The sequence below is a fragment of the Phyllobates terribilis genome, unplaced genomic scaffold (assembly GCF_046119375.1).
Source record: "Phyllobates terribilis strain yellow unplaced genomic scaffold, ASM4611937v1 Scaffold_7__3_contigs__length_470593459, whole genome shotgun sequence".
Classification (NCBI taxonomy): Eukaryota; Metazoa; Chordata; class Amphibia; order Anura; family Dendrobatidae; genus Phyllobates; species Phyllobates terribilis.
The window spans coordinates 395,844,588-395,871,372 of record NW_027362767.1 but is presented as its reverse complement, the minus strand read 5'-3'; the positions used below and the strand labels follow the sequence as shown (position 1 = coordinate 395,871,372).

The window sequence follows — 26,785 nt, the reverse complement described above, 5'->3', positions numbered from 1 at the left end:
ACAAAAACACATAGAAAACACCTTCAAAGGTGTCCAAAAGCTGACAAACTGCTCAGAAGACACAACTAACACATGGAAAAGTGACAAGTACATATAGTCATGCGAAAAGAAAAGAAGTGGAGGAGTAAAAGGAGGGGGAGACACAGATATAGGCATGTCATGCCCTTCTAAAATCCAAAAAGTGAGAAGCCGACACGTTCAGCCCGCTCCTGCCCGTGCCACCTCCGTGTCGCCAGGTTTGTGCCAGAGCCGCGGTGAACCCTGACGGCCAGCCCCCCTCTCCCAATACTGGTGCCTGTCTGCTGGTGGGTCGAGCGAGCCCCCCTGTGGTGGAGGCAGCTCTAAGCTTTTTAATTTAAATTGTCTCTCTAATTTGAATGAATACACTTTAAATCCATTTACAAGGATCTATTGGAGGGCAAGTCTCATGCCAGCTGCCGCGTAATTCCAGCTCCAGTAGCGTCCACTAAAGCTGCTGCAGTTAAAAAGCTTTTATAAGGATCGAGCTCGGCTGTCCACCGCAAGGCATCCTACTGCCAGTCCCAGTCCCTATGCCTTGGGGTGCCTCCTGATGCTCTTCACTGAGTATCCCGTGGTCCCGAAGCATTTCCTTTGAAAAAATTAAGTGTCCAAACTACAGGTGGTGTAGCTTGCTTAACAGCCGGGATAATCCGCTGACTAGCAGACACTGCTACTAGGCACAAAGTATTTCCTGGGCTAGATGCAGTTAAAAATTTGTAATTAGATACTCTCGTTGGATGCTGAGAAAGCATTCCATAGAGTCTCCTGGCACGCCATATATGATTCTCTTAAAAAGCTTGGGGTAGGGGTCTAGGGGACCCTTTTATAGCCAAAATCACGGCCCTGTATCACAATACGTCACCTAGGCTGAAGATAAATGGAACTGTAGCATCCTGAGGGCTCGGTTGCTACAGAGGTATTGCACCTCACCCAGAGGTGTGATATCTCACTCTCAGGTAAGGATGGAGTGTGGATCAGGACCCGACACCTGCATGCATTACACCACATTGCCGTGGGGCAGGGCGACCAATATGCCTCTGAGATGGGCACGACAGTCCCTGTCCCTGGCTGGAGTGGGGGGAGGGAACACTGAGGAAGGGGAACCCTGTAGTGCAGGAGCAGGGAGGAAGCAGTTCCTGGGTGAATTGAGAAGGGAGTATAAAAGGTGGGCACCATCTTAGTTCAGTGCAGAGAAGTCTGAGCAGAAGTGGCAGGGAGCAGGGGCTCTGCATGAGCTCTGCTCCGGAGGCGGGCCTAGTAACAGAGGCCCAGGCCTGGAAGAGGGAGAAGGAAGGAAGAGGAGCGGAGAAGGCTCCAGGAACGAGGAACGAAGGGATCCCATGGGTGCGGACGGGCGAGTCGCCACCGCACACCCGAATCCACCTGCGTGGAGGGGTCAGGCCAAAGGGGGAGACCGGTCCCCGAAACTAGTGGAGGCAGGAAACGACCCTCAGCTAGAAACCAGAGGCTGTGACATTTTATGTGGCGCAGCCCCTCGCTACACCCGCTAGGAAGGCACCACATAGGGTCAGGGAAACTGGCGCCAAGTTTACCAAGAGGAGGCCCGAGGCAGCCGGACAGAAGGGTTGGTAAGAAAGGCCAGACAAAGGACACACAAAGGGGGTCCTGTGAAGCGCTCCAAAGTTATGTGGGAGTTGTCTGAGCCCCTCACCTGGTGAGCACAGTACGACGTGGGCAGCCGTTACCTGCAGACGTGGTCTGGATAATAAGAACTGTGAGTAAAGGCCCTGGACTGCATCACTGACTCCGTGTCGTTACTGCTGCTGCCCTGCACCATCACCCCCATCCTCCGCATACACTGCCCTGAGGCTATACTCCTCCCGTGGGGAGTTATGCTACGCTCTGCTGCACCCATAACACCAGCCTCAGTGGTCTGCCCTGCAGCGGCGGTTCACTCTGACCGCAATCCACGGGTGGCGTAGTCGGACATTTAAACATCAAAACCACATAAATAGTTCCGCCACTGGTTTGACCACCCTGAGCCACGGAACCGGGTCGCCGCCACGAAGACTACAACCACCAGCATCCACCAAAAAGGGTCCGGCTCCGGGTGTCCCAAGGCCCAGGGGGTGCATCAGAACATTTTCATCACCTTTCACAATCACCAATGGGACAAGGCAGGGATGTCCTCTGTCCCCTCTCTTATACATCCTAGTGACGGAGCATCTGCTCTCATCAATTCGCCATAACCCCAATATTAGGTGGATTGAGGTGGGAGGCACCGAGTACAAGTGCTCTCTATTTGCTGATGATGTCCTAGTATATATCAATCAATCACATATATCCATCCATGCTGTTATGGCTGAAATAGATCACTTTGTTACATGGTCAAATTTTAAAATCAATGCAGCGAAGTCTGAGGCCCTCGATGTCTCCCTCTCCAAATCCATGTAGGATTCCATCCAGTCCAACTTTCCCTTTGCCTGGCCCTCACAGGGAATCAAATACTTAGGAATTCCTATTCATAGAGACCTCTCCCATCTATGTTATCTTAATTTTGGGCCCTTTATTGAACAACTCCATACAGACCACGGTTGGCAAGTTAGAACTTTAAGATTCACTACGTGAACCACTGGTGTTTTGTGGAAAAGCACATGTACACTGTGTTCCAAATTATTATGCAAAAAGTGTTTAGGAGTGATAAGGGAAGAATTTGTTTGTTTGTCAGTTAAACTCATTGATGGTGATGTGTGTCAGGGCTCTTTATATCACTGTAAGCAATTGCAGACACCTGTGCTAATTAGTTTGGCAGGTGTGTCCAATGAAAGGCAAGACTACTTAAGAAGGCTGTCTCACATTATTAAGCAGCCTACATTTTCTGCCAAAATGGGAAAGAAAAAGGATGTGTCGGCTGCTGAGAAGCAACAAATTGTGGAGTGTTTAGGTCAAGGCATGACTACAATCAACAATGTGCGATGATCAGGATGAAGTGTCTTGGCAATCAAGAAGTATGTAGCTGATTCACAGTACACACGTGTGCGTGCTGATAAGGGCAAATTGAGGACTCTTTCCTACAGGCAATTATGTCAGGTTAAAAGAGCAGCGGCAAAAAAGCCTTGTCATAGCAGCAGACAAGTTTTTGAAGCTGCTGGTGCCTCCAACGTCCCCCGAACAACAAGATGCAGGGTCCTTCAGAGGTTTGCAGCTGTGCATACGCCATCCTGTTGACCTCCTCTATCCACTTCACACAAGCAGAAATGGCTCCAGTGGGCCAAACATTACATGAAGACTGATTTCAAAACTGTTTTGTTCACGGATGAGTGCCGTGCAGCGCTCGATGGTCCAGATGGATGGAGTGGAGGATGGCTGGTTGATGGACACCCCACGCAAACACGGCTACAGCGCCAACAAGGAGGAGGTGGAGTAATGTTTTGGGCTGGAATCATGGGGAGAGAGATTGTCGGCCCCTTTAGGATCCCTGAAGGCGCTAAAGATGAACTCCATAATGTATGTGGATTTTCTCAAACAGCACTTCCTGCCATGGTTCAAGAAGAAGAACCGTGTATTTCACAGCAAGATAATTTTTTTGCATGATAATGCACCATCTCATGCTGCACATAAAACATCTGCATCTCTGGCTGATATGGGCATAAAAGGGGACAAACTTATGGTGTGACCCCCCATGCTCCCCTGACCTCTACCCCATTCAGAACCTCTGGAGCATCATCAAAAGGAGTGTCTATGATGGCGGGAGGCAGTTCACATCTAAGCAACAGCTCTGGGAGGGTATTCTGTCCTCATGCAAAACAAATGAAGCAGAAACCATCCAAAACCTGACAAATTCAATGGACGAGAGAGTTCAGAAGCTCCTTTCGAACAAGGGGTCCTATGTGAAAATGTAACATCACCTAGAATAAAGTTTTGAGCTGAAAACTGTTTGATTTCAGTTTGTAATAACCTGCTAATGCTTATAATTTCAAAAATGACCATTTTTTTGGTCTTTATTAAAATGAAAAGGTTGATCGAAAAGTTTGGGGGATCTAAGAGTGTGGCAACCCAGTAGTCATGATTACTTCGAATTCTGACAATATGAGGGTCATGTTGCAGGTAGTGCAGCAAGAAGGCACTTATGTGTCTTGCGCATCTCGGAGCCCCAAAATCATTTTCCGGGCTAGATGCAGCTAAAAATAATTATTAATTTTAAATCTGGTGCAGCTTAGTATAGATGGCCTAATAGGATCAGTGCTGCACACTGCTACAAAGCACAAATTATTTTCCAGTCAAGATACAGATAAACATGATTAGTAATTTTAAATCTGGTGGAGCTTATTATGGATGGCCTAATAGAATCAGTGCTGCACACTGCTACAAAGCCCAAATTATTTTCCAGCCAAGATACAGATAAACATGATTAGTAATTTGAAAGCTTAAAACGGTTGGTAGGGTGATTTTAACCAATCATCAAGCTTTTACTCTCCCCAGGATGACACAGGGGTAGAAAAGTCGTTTCGGATCCATGATTTGTTCATCTTTATGAACGTGAGTCTGTCTACATTATCAGTGGAGAGCCGCGTGCGCTTATCTGTCAGCACACCACCAGCAGCGCTGAACACACGTTCAGACAGAACGCTGGCTGCGGGGCATGACAAGATCTCCAAGGCGTAAGTGGCTAGCTCCGGCCATTTATCCAGATTGGAAGCCCAAAAAGAGCAAGGGTCCAGTGACACAGTCATTGCTTCAATGTTTACTTGGAGATACTCCTGTACAATCGTCTCTAGGCGTTGACTATGTGTCAGACTTCTTGTCTCCTGTGGCCTTGCAAAGGATGGGCAAAAAAAGTGGTGAAATGATTCCGCAAAATTGATGTTACCAGCAGATACTGTGGTTCTGTTACGGTTTGAGTGCTGAACACTTGACGGTCCCACAGTTGGCAAGTTGGAACTGTGAGATTCACTACGTGCACCACTGGTGTTTTGTGGAAAAGCACATGTAAGATTCTGCAACAGTCTCTGCTGATACTCCTGCATGCGTGCATCCCTTTCTATGGCAGGAATAATTTCTGCAAATTTACTTTTGTACCAGGGATCTAACAGTGTGGCAACCCAGTAGTCAGGATTATTTCTAATTCTCACAATTCGAGGGTCATGTTGCAGATAGTGCAGCAAGAAGGCACTCATGTGTGTTGCGCATCCAGGAGCACCAAGTCCCTATTGTGTTGGTGGCGAGGTAACAATCATGCTTCCTTCCTCTGTCCTCTCCCCCCAACCTCGCACAACAGAAATGTGATCAAGGTCTCCCTCATCTGATGAGTCTTCCATCAGTTCGTCCTCCACTTCTTCCTGGGCTCCTGCACCTTCCTCACTAGTTTGGCTGCTACTATGCGCCCTGGTAAAACCATCTCCCCCACCCTCACATGCCTGCCGCCTTGGTGCTGCCGACCGTCTGGACCTTGCAGATGTTAGCCCTTCCGCATACAACTCCTCCTCCTCTACTTCCTCCACCTCCTCTTGTGCCACCACCTGACTCCGAATTCTGTTTAACATGTGCTCCAGCATGTAAATCACCGGAATAGTCATGCTGATAATGGCATCGTCAGCACTAAACATCTTCGTCGCCATTTCAAAACTGTGTAGAAGGGTGCATAGGTCCCTGATCTGAGACCACTCCTCCAGCGTGATTTGCCCCACCTCTGGATCTCGTTGGCCCAGGCTATACGTCAGAACGTATTGCACCAGGGCTTGTCGGTGCTGCCACAGTCGCTGCAACATGTGCAGAGTTGAATTCCACCGGGTAGGCACATCGCATTTTAGCCGGTGAAGTGGCAGGCCCAACGACTTCTGTAGAGATGTAAGTCGCTGAGCTGCGGGATGCGAACGGCGGAAGTGAGCACACAGCGACCGTGCCCTCTGCAGAAGGCCATCTAGTCTGGGATAGTGGGCTAAAAATTGCTGGACAGCCAGGTTCAACACGTGAGCCATACAAGGCAGGTGTGTGACATTGCCCCGGCGAAGGGCCGCACCCAGGTTTGCAGCATTGTCGCACACGGCCTTTCCTGGTTTCAGGCCCAGTGGAGACAACCATTCATGAAATTGGTTCTCCAGAGCTGACCACAACTCCTCAGCTGTGTGACTCACATTTCCTAGACATTTCAAAGTAAAAACCGCCTGATGACGTTGAGCCCTACTGCCAGCATAGTAAGGAGGTGTGCAGGATCCCTTCTGCGCAGTTAGAAAGATTGTGGCATGACCAGACAGGCTTTGGGTGCAGGTGGAAGACCGAGAGGAGGTTGAGGAGGAAGAAGCAGTGGAGGAACTTTGACAAAAAGAGGATTGACGCACAACTCGTGGGGACGGCAAGACTTGGACAGCAGCCACTTGTCCTGCTGTCACCATAGTTACCCAGTGCCCAGTCAGCGACATGTAACGCCCCTGTCCATGCCTACTCGTCCAAGTGTCTGTGGTGAAATGCACCCTGTCACACACAGAGTTTCTCAAAGAAGCGGTGATGTTGTGTGCGACATGCTGGTGGAGCGCAGGCACACCTTTCTTTGAGAAGTAGTGCCGACTGGGCATCTGGTACTGGGGCACTGCGACGGACATAAGGTCTCGAAAATTCTCTGTGTCCACCAGGCGGAAAGGCAGCATTTCTGTAGCCAAGAGCTTGCAGATGGTGAAATTCAACCTCTTAGCCTTCTCATGGCTAGGAGGAAATGGTCTTTTACTTTTCCACATCTGAGGGACCGAGGGCTGGCTATTGTGCTTAGACGGGGTTGATAAGGGTGTCCCCGGCAAACTGCCGGTCTGTGAGGAAGATGCAGGCGGACATGTTAGGTTGCCTTGATCCAAAGGTGGTGCTATCAATGTCGGACAGCGCTCAACACCAGCTGGTGTTACCACCTCCAAAGAAAATGATGACCTGCCAATCACGCTGGCTGTTGCGGGTAAAGAGGTGGCAGGTCTGCGCCCCAAAACAGGTGTGACTGCTGTCCCCCCAGTCACAGAGGATGAAGAGGCCGCGGATGCACAAGATATGGCAGACGGTGGTTGGCCCGGCCGGCTAGGCCGCATTGTAGCACACTGAGCTTCCCACTGCAACTTATGCTTCATGTCCATGTGCCGATTCATGCATGAAGTACTCAAACTATGTATATTTTGGCCTCTACTTAGCTTTTGCTGACAAATGTTACAGATAACACGAGTTGGGTCATCTTTATCGATCTGAAAAAATGCCCAGGCTATGCAAGGCTTAGCACCCATGCGACCTGAAGAGCCACCACGACTTGTGGTCAGAGGCAGAGTTGTGTTTGAGGATGCAGTTGTTGACGTGCTTCCAGTACTACGTCTCTGTCCAGGAAGATGCAACCTGACCTCGTCGTCACTAGCATCTTCCTCCACCTCCTCTGCTGACCTAATCTCTTGGCTGACTGTGGGTTGACAGTAAGTGGGATCTCCAACCTCATCATCATCACCCTGTGCGTTATCACACCCGTCGTCCTCAGAGCCAATCTGTTCCTGCCCTGACAAAAAACTAAAATTGTCGCTCCAATCAGGTATTTGAGTCTCATCATCATCTTCCTCAATGTCTCCACCAACAGGAGTTACAGTTTGGGAATGAGGGTCTACATTATGGTCAGAACCTTCTGCGTCTGGTCCTGGATCCGACTCATAAAGATTCTGGGCATCAGTGCAGATCATTTCCTCGTCTGGATTCACAGAAGCGCTGGAGTCGACCTCTGATTCCCAGGCTATAGTATGAGTAAACAGCTCTGCAGACTCAACCATCTGTTCTACCTCATACTCAGACGGGCAGCTGGAGATTTGGGAGCTGTGAGGAAGCAAGTGCGATTTGGGTGACACCTTTGAGGACTGGAGTATTTGTGATGTTGAAGTTGATGTGGAGGAGAGCCCACTTAAAGGAGCACTTGATATCCGTTGAAGCACCTGCTGTTTTTGTGCCTCATCTGGAATTTGTAGCGATTGGCGTGGCCGTAAGAAAGGGATCTTATCACATTGTCCGCTAAAAGAAGTAGACATTTTAGTTTGGCTGGAAGATGGTCTTTCTTCTGCAGATGTTACTGTTGCTTTAACACCTACCCCAAGGACACAACCTTTTTTCCCCTTTCCAACACGCCTATTCCCCTTTCCACCAGCAGCAGGCCTTTTTCCACTCATTTTGGTGGTTAACTAATTCACAACTCTGGAGTTGTTTGCACAAAAAACAATGGATGGGAACCGAGCAGAGCTGAGTGGCCAAACTGTGGTATTAGGCCAAAACTATTGGCTGGGTTAGATGCAGAAAAAAATTATATTCAGTTTGCAACCTGATGGAGGTCAGTATAGATGGACTAATAGAGAAAGTCCCACACACTGCTAGAAGGCCAAATATTTTTTCAGAGCTAGATGCAGACAAAAAATTATTTTTAATTTGCAACCTGATGGAGGTCAGTATAGATGGACTAATAGAGAAAGTCCCACACACTGCTAGAGAGCCAAATATTTTTTCAGAGCTAGATGCAGACAAAAAATTATTTTGAATTTGCAACCTGATGGAGGTCAGTATAGATGGACTAATAGAGAAAGTCCCACACACTACTAGAAGGCCAAATATTTTTTCAGAGTTAGATGCAGACAAAAAAATATTTTTAATTTGCAACCTGATGGAAGTCAGTATAGATGGACTAATAGAGAAAGTCCCACACACTGCTAGAAGGCCAAATATTTTTTCAGAGCTAGATGCAGACAAAAAATTATTTTTAATTTGCAACCTGATTGAGGTCAGTATAGATGGACTAATAGAGAAAGTCCCACACACTGCTAGAAGGCCAAATATTTTTTCAGAGCTAGATGCAGATATAAATTATTTTTAATTTGCAACCTGATGGAGGTCAGTATAGATGGACTAATAGAGAAAGTCCCACACACTGCTAGAAGGCCAAATATTTTTTCAGAGCTAGATGCAGAAAAAAATTATATTCAGTTTGCAACCTGATGGAGGTCAGTATAGATGGACTAATAGAACAAGTCCCACACACAGCTAGAAGGCCAAATATTTTTTCAGAGCCAGATGCAGACAAAAAATTATTTTGAATTTGCAACCTGATGGAGGTCAGTATAGATGGACTAATAGAGAAAGTCCCACACACTGCTAGAAGGCCCAATATTTTTTCAGAGCTAGATGCAGACAAAAAATTATTTTTAATTTGCAACCTGATTTAGGTCAGTATAGATGGACTAATAGAGAAAGTCCCACACACTGCTAGAAGGCCAAATATTTTTTCAGAGGTAGATGCAGATAAAAATTATTTTTAATTTGCAACCTGATGGAGGTCAGTATAGATGGACTAATAGAGAAAGTCCCACACACTGCTAGAAGGCCAAATATTTTTTCAGAGCTAGATGCAGACAAAAAATTATTTTGAATTTGCAGCGTGATGGAGGTCAGTATAGATGGACTAATAGAACAAGTCCCACACACTGCTAGAAGGCCAAATATTTTTTCAGAGCTAGATGCAGAAAAAAACTATATTCAGTTTGCAACCTGATGGAGGTCAGTATAGATGGACTAATAGAACAAGTCCCACACACTGCTAGAAGCCCAAATATTTTTTCAGAGCTAGATGCAGAAAAAAATTATATTCAATTTGCAACCTGATGGAGGTCAGTATAGATTGACTAACAGAATGATGCTGTGCCCAAAAGATTTTACTTCACTAGGTGCAGTAAAAAAATTGGTATTCTATACACAAGTGGTATGTCTTGCAACACAGATAGGCTACTCCACTGACTAACACACTCTGCAATAGGCCAAAAAGGATTAGCTTTGCTAGATTCAGCCAAATGCTGTGAAAAAAAACTTGCACAGCACTGGCACAGACCTGCCTGGCAAAAACTGATAGGAACTGATGTAACCTAGTCCTGAAAAGGACTCCAATTACAATTAGTCTTTACTCCCACAACCTATCTATTTAAGAGCACAGACCTGCCTGATAAAAGTCATAGGAAATGCTGTAACCTAGTCCTTAAAAGGACTGCAATCACAACTATTCCCTACTCCCAAGCTATCTGTAGATTTGTGCGAAAATTGGCTTGAAATTAACAAGGTATAGCGCACACAGCAACAGCGGTGCCGTCTAACACGCAGCTGCAGCAGTGAGAAAATGGTGGCGACGGGGAAAATGGCTTGGTCTTATAGGGCAAGGACATGTGACATACACTGCCAATGACACATGCCCTTGCTTGTGTGAAAAAAAGCACTTCGCTCCGTGTGTGCGCTGCTGATAGGCTGACAGATTGCACCTCCCCACTGTAAATGCGGGAAAGAGAAAAAAAAATGGAGATCTTCATTGTTCCTGCAGAGATCCATCCCCTGCCCCTCCCCCACCCCGCTGTACACTCAAACTGCGTATTAACATTAATTTTCATCATTACTGAGAAAAAATCCAGTTATGATTTTGGTGCACGAACAGTTATCGAACATAACCTCGAACAGCCGAATTTTTCTCAAATCGTTCGTGTTCGCCGAACGGCTCGAACACCGCCCAAAACAGCTCGAATTTGAGATTGGCGAACAGTTCGAGTAGAACAACGCTCATCTCTAATGCTGAATTGCCGGCTGGCTTCTTTAAAGAGACGGTGCATGAAAACACTAATATTTTTTTTAGTAAATCCTTTACACTAAATGACAAGTACAGGAAGCAACACTGTCACTGTACTTAATGTATATGTGACTGACATGTTTCTACCTATCTAATCTATGAGTGATGCTCTATCTTTCTGTTCTAAATTGTCGGGTACCGATGCTGAATTGCCGGGCGGCTTTTTTAAAGAGACGGTGCATGAAAACACTAATATTTTTTTTAGTAAATCCTTTACACTAAATGACAAGTACAGTAACCAACACTATCACTGTACTTATTATATATGTGGCTGACATATTTCTATCTATCTAATCTATGTGTGATGCTCTATTCCTTCTTGTCTGAATTGTCGGGTACCGGTGTATGCCGCTGCTGAATTGCCGGCTGGCTTTTTTAAAGATATAGATTTGCGGCTGAACAGTGAGCGTCACACTCAAACTGTGTTTTTTTAGATACCAAAGGCCCAAAACTGGATAGTACAGAGATTTGACCCGTGGAACTGCAAAACCACACTGGGATTTGTCGAGCCTACACCAGACTATTTTCAACAGATATATTTTTGTGTCACAACAGTCAGGAGACTCTACTGTTTTTCTTTACGGAAAATATACCAAAACCTGAATAATAGAGATTTTTTTCCGTGGGATGGCAAAACCACAGTTATTGTTTACTGGGGTATACCAGACTTTTTTAAATATATAGATTTGTGGCTGAACAGTGAGCGACACACTCAAACTGTGTTTTTTTAGATACCAAAGGCCCAAAACTGGATAGTAAAGAGATTTGACCCGTGGAACTGCAAAACCACACTGGGATTTGTCGGGCCTACACTAGACTATTTTCAACAGATAAATTTTTGTGTCACAACTAGTGTTGAGCATTCCGATACTGAAATATTGGGTATCGGCCGATATTTGCGGTATCGGAATTCCGATACTTAATTCCGATACTTTTACAATATCGAATACCGGAATCGGAAGTTCCCATAATGCCTGCGCTCTGCAGTGTCTCTGAAGGATGTCAAGCTGGATGGCAGCGCGATCCAGCCTGTCATCAGAATGCCATCCCAGCGTGGGAGAATTCTCCTGATTGTTTAAAAGCCGGCGGGCGGTAAAAAGCCGCCGGCTTTTAAACAATCACACAGCCCCATACTGCTTCCCCGCAGCCTCCCACCCCGATTCTCCGCTCCCCTCGCCACCTCCCATCCTGATCGTAAGTTAGGACTGGGCGGGGAGCGCAGCACCGAGGAGTGGGGAGCAAAGGACCCAGTCGGGGAAGCCGGCAGTGCAAAGACTTCACCGCCGGCTTTCCGGTACTGTGCTGCGCTTTCCCGCCGGTTATTTCAAATGAACAGCTGAGGTATCAGGTGATGCCGATCATCTGTTCATTTGAAGTAGCCGCGGTGCCCTCAGAGGGTTCATGTGAGTTCATGCTTGACTGCATGAACTCACATGAACTTTCCCACGGCCACACAGGTCAGCCTCACCTCCCAGACCATCAGCCCGTCATGATTGGTGTGTGTGCGGGGAGTCTGTGCGATGTCTGCTGGTGTGTGCGGTGTCTGTGCGATGTTTATGGGTGTGTGCGGGTGTGCGCGGTGTCTGTGCGTGCAGGCAGACATAGGCCGATGTGACACTACTACTCCCATCGGCCTATGTCTGTCCCCCGTCCACTCGTGCCAGCAGGATCAGCTTGATGGGAGCACTAGTTCCCATCAGCCTGATCCTGCTATTTAAATTGCCCTACTGTGTCCCCAATAAATTTTATATACACTTCATTGGTGGCCAGTGGTTACCTACAATAAATTAGTTTATACATTACCTGTCCCCGCCGATCGCCACCTAAAATAAAGTAAAAAATAAAAAACTACACCTATACTCACCTAGACACCTAATTCCCCGAAGCCATCGATCTCATGTAATAAAATATAAAATAATAAACCACAACCTTATCCTTACCCCTCCGTAGTAGTCCACGAGTGTCCCACGAAGATCTCCAGTTCAGAGCAGCCACATAGAATGTGACCGCTCTGAACCGCTGCCGCCGCTAGAATGACGGGGCCGTAAGGCTTCACTGGAGTTCAGGCAGCGCTGCTCCGGTAAGCTCCTTTATGGCCCTACTGTATCATGAGAAATTCCCACGGTACAGCACTGCCGTAAAGGAGGTCACCGGAGCAGCGCTGCCTGAATGCACTCCGGTGACCTCAGTCAGTGGCTGCGGCTGCCGGGAGCGGACGTGTTCCCGGCAGCGTGAGCTTACAGCAACCATCTCCAGATGTGACAGCTGTGCATGGGAGATCAGCGCAGGAACGTGGACAGGTAACTATTTTTTTTTAGTAAGCTAAGAATTAAATAAAATGGTGTGTTTTATTTCAAATAAATTATTTTTTTCTGGGTGTAGTGTGTTTTTTCTTTTTAACACTTTGTAGGTTAGTAATGGGGGTGTCTTATAGACGCCCATCATTACTAACCTGGGCTTCATGGCAGCTGGCGCTGACATGAACCCCAACACTATTACCCCCTGCCACCGCACCAGGGCAGCGTGGAAGAGCAAGGATAAGTGCCAGAATTGGCGCATCATATGGATGCGCCATTTCTGGGGCGGCTGGTGGCTGGTGTTTCTAGCCTGGGAGGGGACCAATATTCATGGCACCCTTCCTGGGCTATTAATATCAGCCCCCAGCTGTCTGCCTAGCCTTTGCTAGCTATTAAAATAGGGGGGACCCCACGTCATTTTTTTTGGGGGTCCCCCATTTTAATAGCTAGTAAAAGCTAGGTATTCAGCTGGGGGCTGATATTAGTAGCCTGGGAAGCTCCGTGGGTATTACCCCCTTCCCAGGCTTCAAACATCTGCCCCTGCCGTCTGCTTAACCTCCGCTAAAGACTAAAATTATGGGGGATCCCACACCAATTTTTTTTTAAATAGATCCTTTATTTTAACACTAAATGACATTTGAGGAGTTAATAAAGATGCAGTCCCTAAATTATTATTTATTTTTTAATGAATTTTTCCCAAAAATTTTGACGTGGGCTTCGCCATATTTTTGTATGCCAGCCAGGTACAGCATCCAGCTTCTATGAACGCGCCATTTTTCGGGGTGGCTGCGGACTGCAATTTTCAGCGGGGGGAGGGGGGCAGACAGCTTGGGCCTCCCTGCGCTGCAGATTCCATCCCCCAGCTGCCTAGTTGTACCTGGCTGGATACAAATATAGTGCGAAGCCCCACGTCAATTTTTTTTAATTATTTCAGGAAATTCATGAAATAATTAAAAAAAATTGATGTTGGGCTTCGCCCTATATTTGTGTCCAGCCAGGTTCAGCAGGCGGGAACGGGCTGCCCCCAACCACCAGCTGCCTATTTGTACCTGGCCGGACACAACAATATAGGGAAGCCCTTTTTTTCTTAATTATTTCATGAATTTCATGAAATAATTAAAAAAAAAATACGTGGGGCTTCGCCCTATTTTTGTGTCCAGCCAGGTACAACTAGGCAGCTGGGGGCTGGAATCCGCAGCGCAGGGAGGCCCAAGCTTTCTGGGCCCCACCCGCTGCAAATTGCAGTCCACAGCCACCCCGGAAAATGGCGCGTTCATAGAAGCGCCATGTTCTGGCGCTGTACCCAACTCATCCAGGGCCCTGGTGCGGTGGCTCACTGGGTAATAAAGGGGTTAAGGCCAGCTTGGCATTATCAGCTGGCCCTAAGCCCGAAATTCATGGGGTCACGCCAATATTAGACATGACCACCATGAATTTCTAGTAAAGTATTTAAAAAAAACCACAAACACCCAGAAAAAAGTCCTTTAATTGAAATAAACACACAATTCTTTATTGTTCTAAATTAAACCATACTTACCGTCACGCCCATTCCAGCTGAAGCCAACGATCTCCTGCAATAAAGGTAAAATAATAAAGCAACATCATCCTTACCTTCCCATGGTTCCCACGACAGCTTCAGCTCTGCTACATCGAGATGACAGGCTGGACCGCAGCAGAACGCTGCCATTCAGCCTGTCATCCCGCAGACACTTAGAAGCGCAGGCATGCTTGCGCTCTGCAGTGTCTGGCTGTGACGGCATAAAGATGAGCCGAGGTCATGACCAATGAAGTCAGCTCACCTCATGCACGTCACTGACAGCGTGGGAAAATTCTCCTGCACTCAGCGCTTCAGCGTGAGAATTCTCCCACGCTGTCAGTGACGTGCATGAGGTGAGCTGTTATGTTCTGCTACCAGAGCTAAGGAAAGAGAGGAGATCTGTCCCTACGATAGAACTCAGCTTTAACCCTACGATGTAACAGGGAACCTGATCCTGCGATCAGACCTGCTAAAGTCCTAAGCTAGTCTGTACGGAGACCTATAGATGTGGGGAAGGAATCCCTACAAGTACTAAGGACTGGGAGGAAAATGGGACACCTCCTAACAGAAATAGTTGCAGACGAACGAACAAACAAAATATATAGAACACAGAGGTCCGTAGGCCAAGCAAACTAACAGAGTTAGATACAGAGCACAGGCTAGCTAGAAAGTAGTTATACAATGAAGTCCAGCAAAGCCAGAAGGGCGGAGCAGGATTAAATAGGCCAACAAGGTCATGTGACCAGCAATAGAAAAAACCTAAGAGCAAGGTTCTAACAGTACCCCCCCTTCTAAGAGGATCCTCCGGATCCCCTAGGACCAGGCTTATCAGGAAATCTCCTGTGAAACGCTCTGATAAGTCTGGATGCGGAAACATCATCCGACCTCACCCAAGAGTTATCCTCGGGTCCGAAACCTTTCCAGGCCACGAGATACTGCAAACTACCTCTATACCGTGTAGAGTTAAGGATGCGAGAAAATTCATATTCCCCGTCCTCCACCACCGGAGGAACAGAGGCAGAGGCGTCACAATCCGACACAACAGCTTTTTTCAACAGAGAGACATGAAACACTGGATTAATTCTCCAGGAGGTAGGAACCTCCAACCTAACAGCAGATTGGTTGACAACCTGAAGCACCTTAAAGGGCCCTACAAACTTGGGACCCAATTTCTTAGAAGGAATCTTCAACCGCAGATTCCTAGAGGACAACCAAACCATGTCACCAACAGCGAACAAAACCTCCTGTCGTTTCCTATCAAAGTAGTCTTTAGATTTTCTGTTGGCCTCCTGAAGATTACCACGCACATCCGTCCAAACTCTCTCCAAATCACCGGAAAAATTCTCCTCCTCAGGCACGGCAGATCCCAACTTGGAGAACGACCCAAACGACGGATGTCTCCCAGAACAACAAAAAAAAGGCGAACAACCAGCAGAAGAAGATGTATGATTGTTCAGAGCAAATTCAGCAAGTGGCAGAAACTCAGACCACCCCTCTTGATTGTCTGCCACAAAACAACGCAAGAACTGCTCAACATCCTGTTTTTTCCTTTCTGTCTGGCCATTAGATTCAGGATGATATCCGGATGAGAACGACAAATGAACTCCCAACCTGTCACAAAAGGCACGCCAAAAACGAGCCACGAACTGAGGTCCCCTATCAGAAACAATGTCAGTAGGAACACCATGAAGTCTGACAATTTCCTTGACAAAGGCCTTAGCGAGAGTTTTAGCGCAGGGCAGTTTGACGAAGGGAACCAAGTGACACATCTTGCTAAAACGGTCCACGACCACCCAGATGACAGTAAAACCCTCAGAGGGGGGAAGGTCAGTTATAAAGTCCATAGCCAAATGTGTCCAAGGAGCACTGGGAACCTCCAAAGGACAAAGTAACCCCGCAGCAGGAGTATGTGAGGACTTAGATCTAGCACATATAGTACATTGACGCACCCACTTAATGACTTCCTTCTGCCATCCAGGCCACCAAAAACTGCGACCCACCAGTCTCTTGGTCTCAGAGATTCCGGGATGACCTGCCAACCGAGATTCGTGACACTCAACAAACAAATCTCTCCTAAAGGTCCCAGGCACAAACAACCTCCCATGGGGAGTGTTAGATGGGGCATTCTCCTGTGCTTTAAGAATCTCATCTTCCAAAACGGAGTCCAAAGCAGCTATCACAACACCTTCTTGTAAAATGTTCTCCTACCAGAGCTAAGGAAAGAGAGGAGATCTGTCCCTACGATAGAACTCAGCTTTAACCCTACGATGTAACAGGGAACCTGATCCTGCGATCAGACCTGCTAAAGTCCTAAGCTAGTCTGTACGGAGACCTATAGATGTGGGGAAGGAATCCCTACAAGTACTAAGGACTGGGAGGAAAATGGGACACCTCCTAACAGAAATAATAGCAGACGGACGAACAAACAAAATATATAGAACACAGAGGTCCGTAGACCAAGCAAACTAACAGAGTTAGATACAGAGCACAGGCTAGCTAGAAAGTAGTTATACAATGAAGTCCAGCAAAACCAGAAGGGCGGAGCAGGATTAAATAGGCCAACAAGGTCATGTGACTAGCAATAGAAAAAACCTAAGAGCAAGGTTCTAACATGAGCTGAGTTCATTGGACATGAACTCACCTCATGCACGTCACTGACAACGTGGGATAATTCTCACGCTGAAGCGCTAAGTGCAGGAGAATTTTCCCACGCTGTCAGTGACGTGCATGAGGTGAGCTGAGTTCATTGGACATGACCTCGGCTCATCTTTATGCCATCACAGCCAGACACTGCAGAGCGCAAGCATGCCTGCGCTTCTCAGTGTCTGCGGGATGACAGGCTGAATGGCAGCGTTCTGTTGCGGTCCAGCCTGTCATCTCGATGTAGCAGAGCTGAAGCTGTCGTGGGAACCATGGGAAGGTAAGGATGATGTTGCTTTATTATTTTACTTTTATTGCAGGAGATCGTTGGCTTCAGCTGGAATGGGCGTGACGGTAAGTATGGTTTAATTTAGAACAATAAAGAATTGTGTGTTTATTTCAATTAAAGGACTTTTTTCTGGGTGTTTGTGTTTTTTTTAACTTTGACTATGGGGTTAGTAATGGGGGTGTCTTATAGATGCCTCTCCATTACTAACCCGGGCTTGATGTCAGCTGGCATTATAAGCTGACATCAACCCCAGCCCTATTACCCCACTGCCACCGCTACAGGGCAGTGGGAAGAGCGAGGCTATGTGCCAGAATTGGCGCATCCTATGGATGTTCCATTTCTGGGGCGGCTGACGGCTGGTGTTTCTAGCCTGGGAGGGGGCCAATATTCATGGCACCCTTCCTGGGCTATTAATATCAGCCCCCAGCTGTCTGCCTAGCCTTTGCTAGCTATTAAAATAGGGGGGACCCCATGTCATTTTTTTGGGGGGGTCCCCCATATTAATAGCTAGTAAAGGCTAGGTATTCAGCTGGGGGCTGATATTAGTAGTCTGGGAAGCTCCATGGGTATTACCCCCTTCCCAGGCTTCAAACATCTGCCCCAGCCGTCTGCTTAACCTCCGCTAGAGACTAAAATTATGGGGGATCCCACGCCAATTTTTTTTTAAATAAATCCTTTATTTTAACACTAAATGACATTTGAGGAGTTAATAAAGATGCAGTCCCTAAATTATTATTTATTTTTAAATTAATTTTTCCCAAAAATTTTGACGTGGGCTTCGCCATATTTTTTGTATGGCAGCCAGGTACCGCATCCGGCTTCTATGAACGCGCCATTTTCTGAGGTAGCTGCGGACTGAAATTTGTAGTGGGGGGGGGGTGGCAGAAAGCTTGGGCCTCCCAGCGCTGTGGATTCCAGCCCCCAGCTGTCTAGCTGTACCTGGCTGGACACAAAAATAGGGAGAAGCCCCACGTATTTTTTTTTTAAATTATTTCATGAAATTCATGAAATAATAAAGAAAAAAAGGGCTTCCCTATATTGTTGTGTCCAACCAGGTACAAATAGGCAGCTGGTGGTTGGGGGCAGCCCGTTCCTGCCTGCTGTACCTGGCTGGACACAAATATAGTGCGAAGCCCCACGTCAATTTTTTTAAAATTATTTCAGGAAATTTATGAAATAATTAAAAAAAAATTGATGTGGGGCTTCGCCCTATATTTGTGTCCAGCCAGGTGCAGCAGGCAGGAACGGGCTGCCCCCAACCACCAGCTGCCTATTTGTACTTGGCCGGACACAACAATATAGGGAAGCCCTTTTTTAAAAAAATTATTTCATGAAATAATTAAAAAAAAAAATATGTGGGGCTTCGCCCTATTTTTGTGTCCAGCCAGGTACAACTAGGCAGCTGGGGGCTGGAATCCGCAGCGCAGGGAGGTCCAAGCTTTCTGGGCCCCACCCGCTGCAAATGGCGCGTTCATAGAAGCGCCATCTTCTGGCGCTGTACCCAACTCATCCAGGGCCCTGGTGCGGTGGCTCACTGGGTAATAAAGGGGTTAAGGCCAGCTTGGCATTATCAGCTGGCCCTAAGCCCGAAATTCATGGGGTCACGCCAATATTAGACATGACCACCATGAATTTCTAGTAAAGTATTTAAAAAAAACACAAACACCCAGAAAAAAAGTCCTTTAATTGAAATAAACACACAATTCTTTATTGTTCTAAATTAAACCATACCGTCACGCCCATTCCAGCTGAAGCCAACGATCTCCTGCAATAAAAGTAAAATAATAAAGCAACATCATCCTTACCTTCCCATGGTTCCCACGACAGCTTCAGCTCTGCTACATCGAGATGACAGGCTGGACCGCAGCAGAACGCTGCCATTCAGCCTGTCAACCCGCAGACACGTAGAAGAGCAGGCATGCTTGCGCTCAGCAGTGTCTGGCTGTGACGGCATAAAGATGAGCCGAGGTCATGTCCAATGTACTCAGCTCACCTCATGCACGTCACTGACAGCGTGGGAAAATTCTCCTGCACTCAGCGCTTCAGCGTGAGAATTCTCCCATGCTGTCAGTGACGTGCATGAGGTGAGCTGAGTTCATTGGACATGAACTCACCTCTAAATGACAAGTACAGTAATCAACACTATCACTGTACTTCATATATATGTAACTGACATGTTTCTATCTATCTAATCTATGTGTGATTCTCTATTCTTTCTATTCTAAATTGTCGGGTACAGATGCTGAATTGCCGGCCGGCTTTTTTAAAGAGACGGTGCATGAAAACACTAATATTTTTTTAAATAAATCCTTTACATTAAATGACAAGTACAGTAAGCAACACTGTCACTGTACTTCATATATATGTGACTGACATGTTTCTATCTATCTAATCTATGTGTGATACTCTATTCTGTCTGTTATAAATTGTCAGGTACCGCTGCTGAATTGCCGGCCGGCTTTTTTAAAGAGACAGTGCATGAAACACTATTATTTTTTTATATAAATCCTTTACACTAAATGACAAGTACAGTAAGCAACACTGTCACTGTACTTCATATATATGTGACTGACATGTTTCTATCTACCTAATCTATGTGTGAAGCTCTATTCTTTCTGTTGTAAATTGTCTGGTAACGGTGAATGCCGCTGATGAATGGCCGGCTTTTCGCGTAATACATTCTACATTATTCTTAGTTGTTTTCCTTCATGTAGAATTAACCTACAAGGAAAGAAAGGGTTTATTTTCATTCCGATATTTGTGTCCCATTGACTTGCATTGGTTTCCGGTATCGGAATCGTCGAAATCCGATACTTTTTGGGTATCGGTCCGATACGATATTTCCTGATATCGGAAGGTATCGCTCAACACTAGTCACAACAGTCAGGAGACACTAATGTTTTTCTTTAGGGAAAATCTACCAAAACCTGAATAATAGAGATTTTTTACCGTGGGTTGGCAAAACCACAGTTATTGTTTACTGGGGTATACCAGACTTTTTTAAATAGATGTATTTGCGGCTGAACAGTGAGCGACACACTCAAACTGTTTTTTTTTTAGGTTCAAATGGCCCAAAAGTGGATAATACAGAGGTTTGAACCGTGGAAGTGCAAAACAACACTTCTGTTTCTCTAGCCTACACCTGACTATTTTCAACAGATATATTTGTGTCTGAAAAATGAGAGACACGTTTTTTTTGGGGGGGGGGCGACACACCAAAAGTTTAATAAGACGGGTATTTGTACAGTGTGAAGGAGGAAAAAAAAAAAGAGGATTTAGATGAAAAAAAAGGAATTTTCCTGTCCCTTGAGACCTGGAGCTAAGTCCAGCATTTTCAGCAACAGGAGCAGCACACAGGACTGTAATGCAGCGTTTGCTGGTATAACCACTGCGTCTCCTATACAGCCTGCCTGCCTGCCTGATATCTGGGATGGATATTAGTCCTGAGAAGGACTGTTTGTTTGATATGGCAGCCTTTACAGACCCTACACTAACTATTTTGCAGTTTATATCTCTCCCTAAATCAGCAGCGCTGTCCCTACACTGTCTGATCCGGAGCGACTGTGTCCAAGATGGCAGTGCCCGGTTTTAAATACTCGAGGTGACGCTGTGCGGCCAGCTAATCACTGTAATGCCCACAACCAACATGGCTTTGGCATTGCAGTGACTCGCTGGCAATCCCTGCATGTTCATTGGCTCTGTAAAGAGTGCCAAACATGCAGGGCGGAGACCCGAGCTCCCGCCCGAGTAACACGGAAATGCTCGGTGCTCGCCGAACATCCCGAGTAGCGTGATGCTCGGGCGAGTACCGAGCAGTGTCGAGCATGTTCGCTCAACACTAGTGATTATGAAAGGTGATGAAAATGATCCATTTATCTTCAGCCTAAGTGATGTATTGCGATACAGGGCTGTGATTTTGGCTATAAAAGGGTCCCCTAGACTCCTACCCCAAGTTTTTTAAGAGAATAATATATGGCGTGCCAGGAGACTCTCAGCATCCAATGAGAGTATCTAATTACAAATTTTTAACTGCATCTAGCCCAGGAAATACTTTGTGCCTAGTAGAAGTGTCTGCTAGTCAGCAGATTATCCCAGCTGTTAAGCAAGCTACACCACCTGTAGTTTGGACACTTAATTTTTTCAAAGGAAATGGTTCGGGCCCCCGGGACACTTTGCGAAGAGCATCGGGGAGGCACCCCAAGGCACAGGGGCTGGGACTGGCGGTAGGACGCCTTGTGATGGACAGCCAAGCTCGATCCTTATAAAAGCTTTTTAACTGCAGCAGCTTTAGTGGACGCTACTGGAGCTGGAATTACGTGGCTGCTGGCATGAGACTTGCCCTCCAATAGATCCTTATAAAAGGATTTAAAGTGTACTCATTCAAATTATAGAGACAATTTAAATTAAAAAGATTAGACCTGCCTCCACCACAGGGGGGCTCGCTCGACCCACCAGCGGACAGGCACCAGTATTGGGAGAGGGGGCTGGCCATCAAGGTCCACCGCGGCTCTGGCACAAACCCGGCGACACGGAGGTGGCACGGGCAGGAACGGACTGGCCGTGTCGGCTTCGCACTTTTTTGTTTTAGGAGGGCATGACATGCCTATATCTGTGTCTCCCCCTCCACCTCTTTTCTTTTCGCATGACTATATGTACTTGTCACTTTTCCATGTGTTAGTTGTGTCTTCTGAGCAGTTTGTCAGCTTTTGGACACCTTTGAAGGTGTTTTCTATATGTTTCTATGTGTTTTTGTTTGCCTGCCATTGGTTTTAACGGTGCATGACGGTGTTCAATGAACAGTTAGACGAACAGTTTGGCGAACATACGGATGTTCGACGAACCAAACCGAACTCGAACAATACGGGGGAAGTCACCTAGGCTGAAAATAAATGGAACATTTTTATCACCTTTCATAATCACCAATGGGACAAGGCAGGGATGTCCTCTGTCCCCTCTGTTATACATCCTAGTGACGGAGCACCTGCTCTCATCAATTCGCCATAACCCCAATATTAGGTGGATTGAGGTGGGAGGCACCGAGTACAAGTGCTCTGCATTTGCTGATGATGTCCTAGTATATATCACTCAATCACATATATCCATCCCTGCTGTTATGGCTGAAATAGATCACTTTGTTACATGGTCAAATTTTAAAATCAATGCAGCGAAGTCTGAGGCCCTCGATGTCTCCCTCCCCAAATCCATACAGGATTCCATCCAGTCTAACTTTCCCTTTGCGTGGCACTCACAGGGTATCAAATACTTAGGAATTCGTATTCATAGAGACCTCTCCCATCTATGTTATCTTAATTTTGGGACCCTTATTGAACAACTCCATACAGACCACGGTTGGCAAGTTAGAACTGTAAGATTCACTATGTGAAGCACTGGTGTTTTGTGGAAAAGCACATGTACACTGTGTTCCAAATTATTATGCAAAAAGTGTTTAGGAGTGATAAGGGAAGAATTTGTTTGTCAGTTAAACTCATTGATGGTGATGTGTGTCAGGGCTCTTTATATCACTGTAAGCAATTGCAGACACCTGTGCTAATTAGTTTGGCAGGTGTGTCCAATGAAAGGCAAGACTACTTAAGAAGGCTGTCCCACATTATTAGGCAGCCTACATTTCTGCCAAAATGGAAAAGAATAAGGATGTGTCGGCTGCTGAGAAGCAACAAATTGTGGAGTGTTTAGGTCAAAGCATGACTACAATCAACATTGCCAAGACACTTCATCATGATCATCGCACAATCAAGAAGTATGTAGCTGATTCACAGTACACACGTGTGCGTGCTGATAATAGAAAATTGAGGACTCTTTCCTACAGGCAATTACATCAGGTTAAAAGAGCAGTGGCAAAAAAGCCTTGTCATAGCAGACAAGTTTTTGAAGCTGCTGGTGCCTCCAACGTCCCCCGAACAACAAGATGCAGGGTCCTTCAGAGGTTTGCAGCTGTGTGTAAGCCATCCTGTCGACCTCCTCTATCCACTGTACACAAGCAAAAATGGATCCAATGGGCCAAACAATACATGAAGACTGACTTCAAAACTGTTTTGTTCACCGATGAGTGCTGTGCAACGCTCAGTGGTCCAGATGGATAGAGTGGAGGATGGCTGGTTGATGGACACCCCATGAAAACACAGCTACGGCGCCAACAAGGAGGAGGTGGAGTAATGTTTTGGGCTGGAATCAAGGGGAGAGAGATTGTCGGCCTCTTTAGGATCCTTTAAGGGGTAAAGATGTACTCCATAATGTATGTGGAGTTTCTCAAACAGCACTTCCTGCCATGGTTCAAGAAGAAGAACCGTGTATTCCGCAGCAAGATCATTTTCATGCATGATAATGCACCGTCTCCTGCTGCACATAACACATCTGCATCTCTGACTGATATGGGCATAAAAGGGGACAAACTTATGGTGTGACCCCCATGCTCCCCAGACCTCAACCCCATTGAGAACCTCTGGACAATCACCAAAAGGAGTGTTTATGATGGCGGGAGGCAGTTCACATCTAAGCAACAGCTCTGAGAGGGTATTCTGTCCTCAATCAAAACAATTGAAGCAGAAACCATCCAAAACCTGACAAATTCAATGGACGAGAGAGTTCAGAAGCTCCTTTCGAACAAGGGGTCCTATGTGCAAATGTAACATCACCTAGAATAAAGTTTTGAGTTGAAAACTGTTTGATTTCAGTTTCTAATAACCTGCTATGCTTATAATTTCAAAAATGACCATTTTTTTGTTCTTTATTAAAATGAAAAGGTTGATCGAAGAGTGTGGGGGATCTAAGAGTGTGGCATCCCAGTAGTCAGGATTATTTCGAATTCTGACAATCTGAGGGTTATGTTGCAGGTAGTGCAGCAAGAAGGCACTCATGTGTCTTGCGCATCTAGGAGCCCCAAAATTATTTTCCGGGCTAGATGCAGCAAAAAATTATTGTTAATTTGAAAGCTGGTGGAGCTTAGTATAGATGGCCTAGTAGAATCAGTACTGCAAACTGCTACTAGGTCCAAATTATTTTCCAGCCAAGATACAGATAAACATGATTAGTAATTTTAAATCTGGCTGAGTTTAGTATAGATGGTCTAATAGTATCAGTACTGCACACTGCTACAAGGCCCAAGTTATTTTCCAGCCAAGATACAGATAAACATGATTAGTAATTTGAAAGCTTAAAATGGTTGGTGAGGTGATTTTAACAAATCATCAAGCTTTTACTCTCCCTAGGATGACATAGGGGTAGAAAAGTCATTTTCGAACCATGATTTGTTCATCTTTATGAACGTGAGTCTGTCTACATTATCAGTGGAGAGCCGCGTGCGCTTATCTGTCAGCACACCACCACCAGCATCGCTGAACACACGTTCAGACAGAACGCTGGCTGCGGGGCATGACAAGATCTCCAAGGCGTAAGTGGCGAGCTCCTGCCATTTATCCAGATTGGAAGCCCAAAAAGAGCAAGAGATACTCCTGTACCATCGTCTCTAGGCGTTGACTATGTGTCAGACTTCTTGTCTCCTGTGGCCTTGCAAAGGATGGGCTAAAAAAGTGGTGAAATGATTCCTCAAAATTGATGTTACCAGCAGATACTGTGTTTCTGTTACGTTTTGAGTGCTGAACACTCGACGGTCCCACGGTTGGCACGTTGGAACTGTGAGATTCACTATGTGCACCACTAGTGTTTTGGGGAAAAGCACATGCAAGATTCTTCAACAGTCTCTGCTGATACTCCTGCATGCGTTCATCTCTTTCTATGGCAAGAAGAATTTCTCCAAATTTACTTTTACCGGGAATCTAACAGTGTGGCAAACCAGTAGTCAGGATTATTTCTAATTCTCAGAATTCGAGGGTCATTTTGCAGGTAGTGCAGCAAGAAGGCACTCATGTGTCTTGCGCATCAAGGAGCACCAAGTCCCTGTTGTGTTGGTGGTGAGGTAACAATCATGCTTCCTTCCTCTGCCCTCTCCCCCAACCTCACACAACAGAAATGTGATCAAGGTCTCCCTCATCTGATGAGTCTTTCTTCAGTTCGTCCTCCACTTCTTCCTGGGCTCCGGCACCTTCCTCAGTAGTTTGGCTGCTACCATGCGCCCTGGTAAAACCATTACCCCCACCCTCACATGCCTGCCGCCTTTGGTGATGCCGACCGTCTGTACCTTGCAGATGTTAGCCCTTCCGCATACAACTCCTCCTCCTCTACTTCCTCCACCTCCTCTTGTGCCACCACCTGACTCCGAATTCTGTTTAACATGTGCTCAAGCATGTAAATCACCGGAATAGTCATGCTGATAATGGCATAGTCAGCAATAAACATTTTCGTTGCCATTTCAAAAATGTGCAGAAGGGTGCATAGGTCCCTGATCTGAGACCACTACTCCAGCATGATTTGCCCCACCTCTGGAACTCGTTGGCCCAGGCTATACGTCATAACGTATTGTACCAGGGCTTGTGTGTGCTGCCACAGTCGCTGCAACATGTGCAGTGTTGAATTCCACCGGGTAGGCACATCGCATTTTAGCCGGTGAAGTGGCAGGCCCAACGACTTCTGTAGAGATGTAAGTCGCTGAGCTGCGGGATGCGAACGGCGGAAGTGAGCACACAGCGACCGTGCCCTCTGCAGAAGGCCATCTAGTTCGGGATAATGGGCTAAAGATTGCTGGACAACCAGGTTCAACACGTGAGCCTTACAAGGCACGTCTGTGACATTGCCCCGGTGAAGGGCCGCACCCAGGTTTGCAGCATTGTCGCACACGGCCTTCCCTGGTTTCAGGTCCAGTGGAGCCAACCATTCATGAAACTGGTTCTTCGGAGCTGACCACAACTCCTCAGCTGTGTGACTCACATTTCCCAGACATTTCAAAGTAAAAGCCACCTGATGACGTTGAGCCCTGCTGCCAGCATAGTAAGGAGGTGTGCAGGATCCCTTCTGTGCAGTTAGAAAGCTTGTGGCATGACCAGACAGGCTTTGGGTGCAGGTGGAGGACCGAGAGGAGGTTCAGGAGGCAGAAGCAGAGGAGGAACTTCGAGATAAAAAGGATTGATGCACAACTCGTGGGGATGGCAAGACTTGGACAGCAGCCCCTTGTCCTGCTGTCACCATAGTTACCCAGTGCCCAGTCAGCGACATGTAACGCCCCTTTCCATGCCTAGGCGGGGTTGAGAAGGGTGTCCCTGGAAAAACTGCCAGTCTGTGAGGAAAATGCAGGTGGACATATTAGGTTGCCTTGATCCAAAGGTGGTGCTATCGATGTCGGACAGCGCTGTACACCAGCTGGTGTTTCCACCTCCAAAGAAAATGATGACCTGCCAATCACGCTGGCTGTTGCAGGTAAAGAGGTGGCAGATCTGCGTCCCAAAACAGGTGTGACTGCTTTCCCCCCAGTCACA

The 26,785-nt window shown here is 46.5% G+C and overlaps 1 long non-coding RNA gene across 1 annotated transcript in view; it reads left to right on the top strand.

Moving 5' to 3' along the window:
• Positions 1-26,785, top strand: part of LOC141153259 (uncharacterized) — a 195,886-nt gene that overhangs the window by 91,264 nt on the left and 77,837 nt on the right. The window lies entirely within an intron of this gene.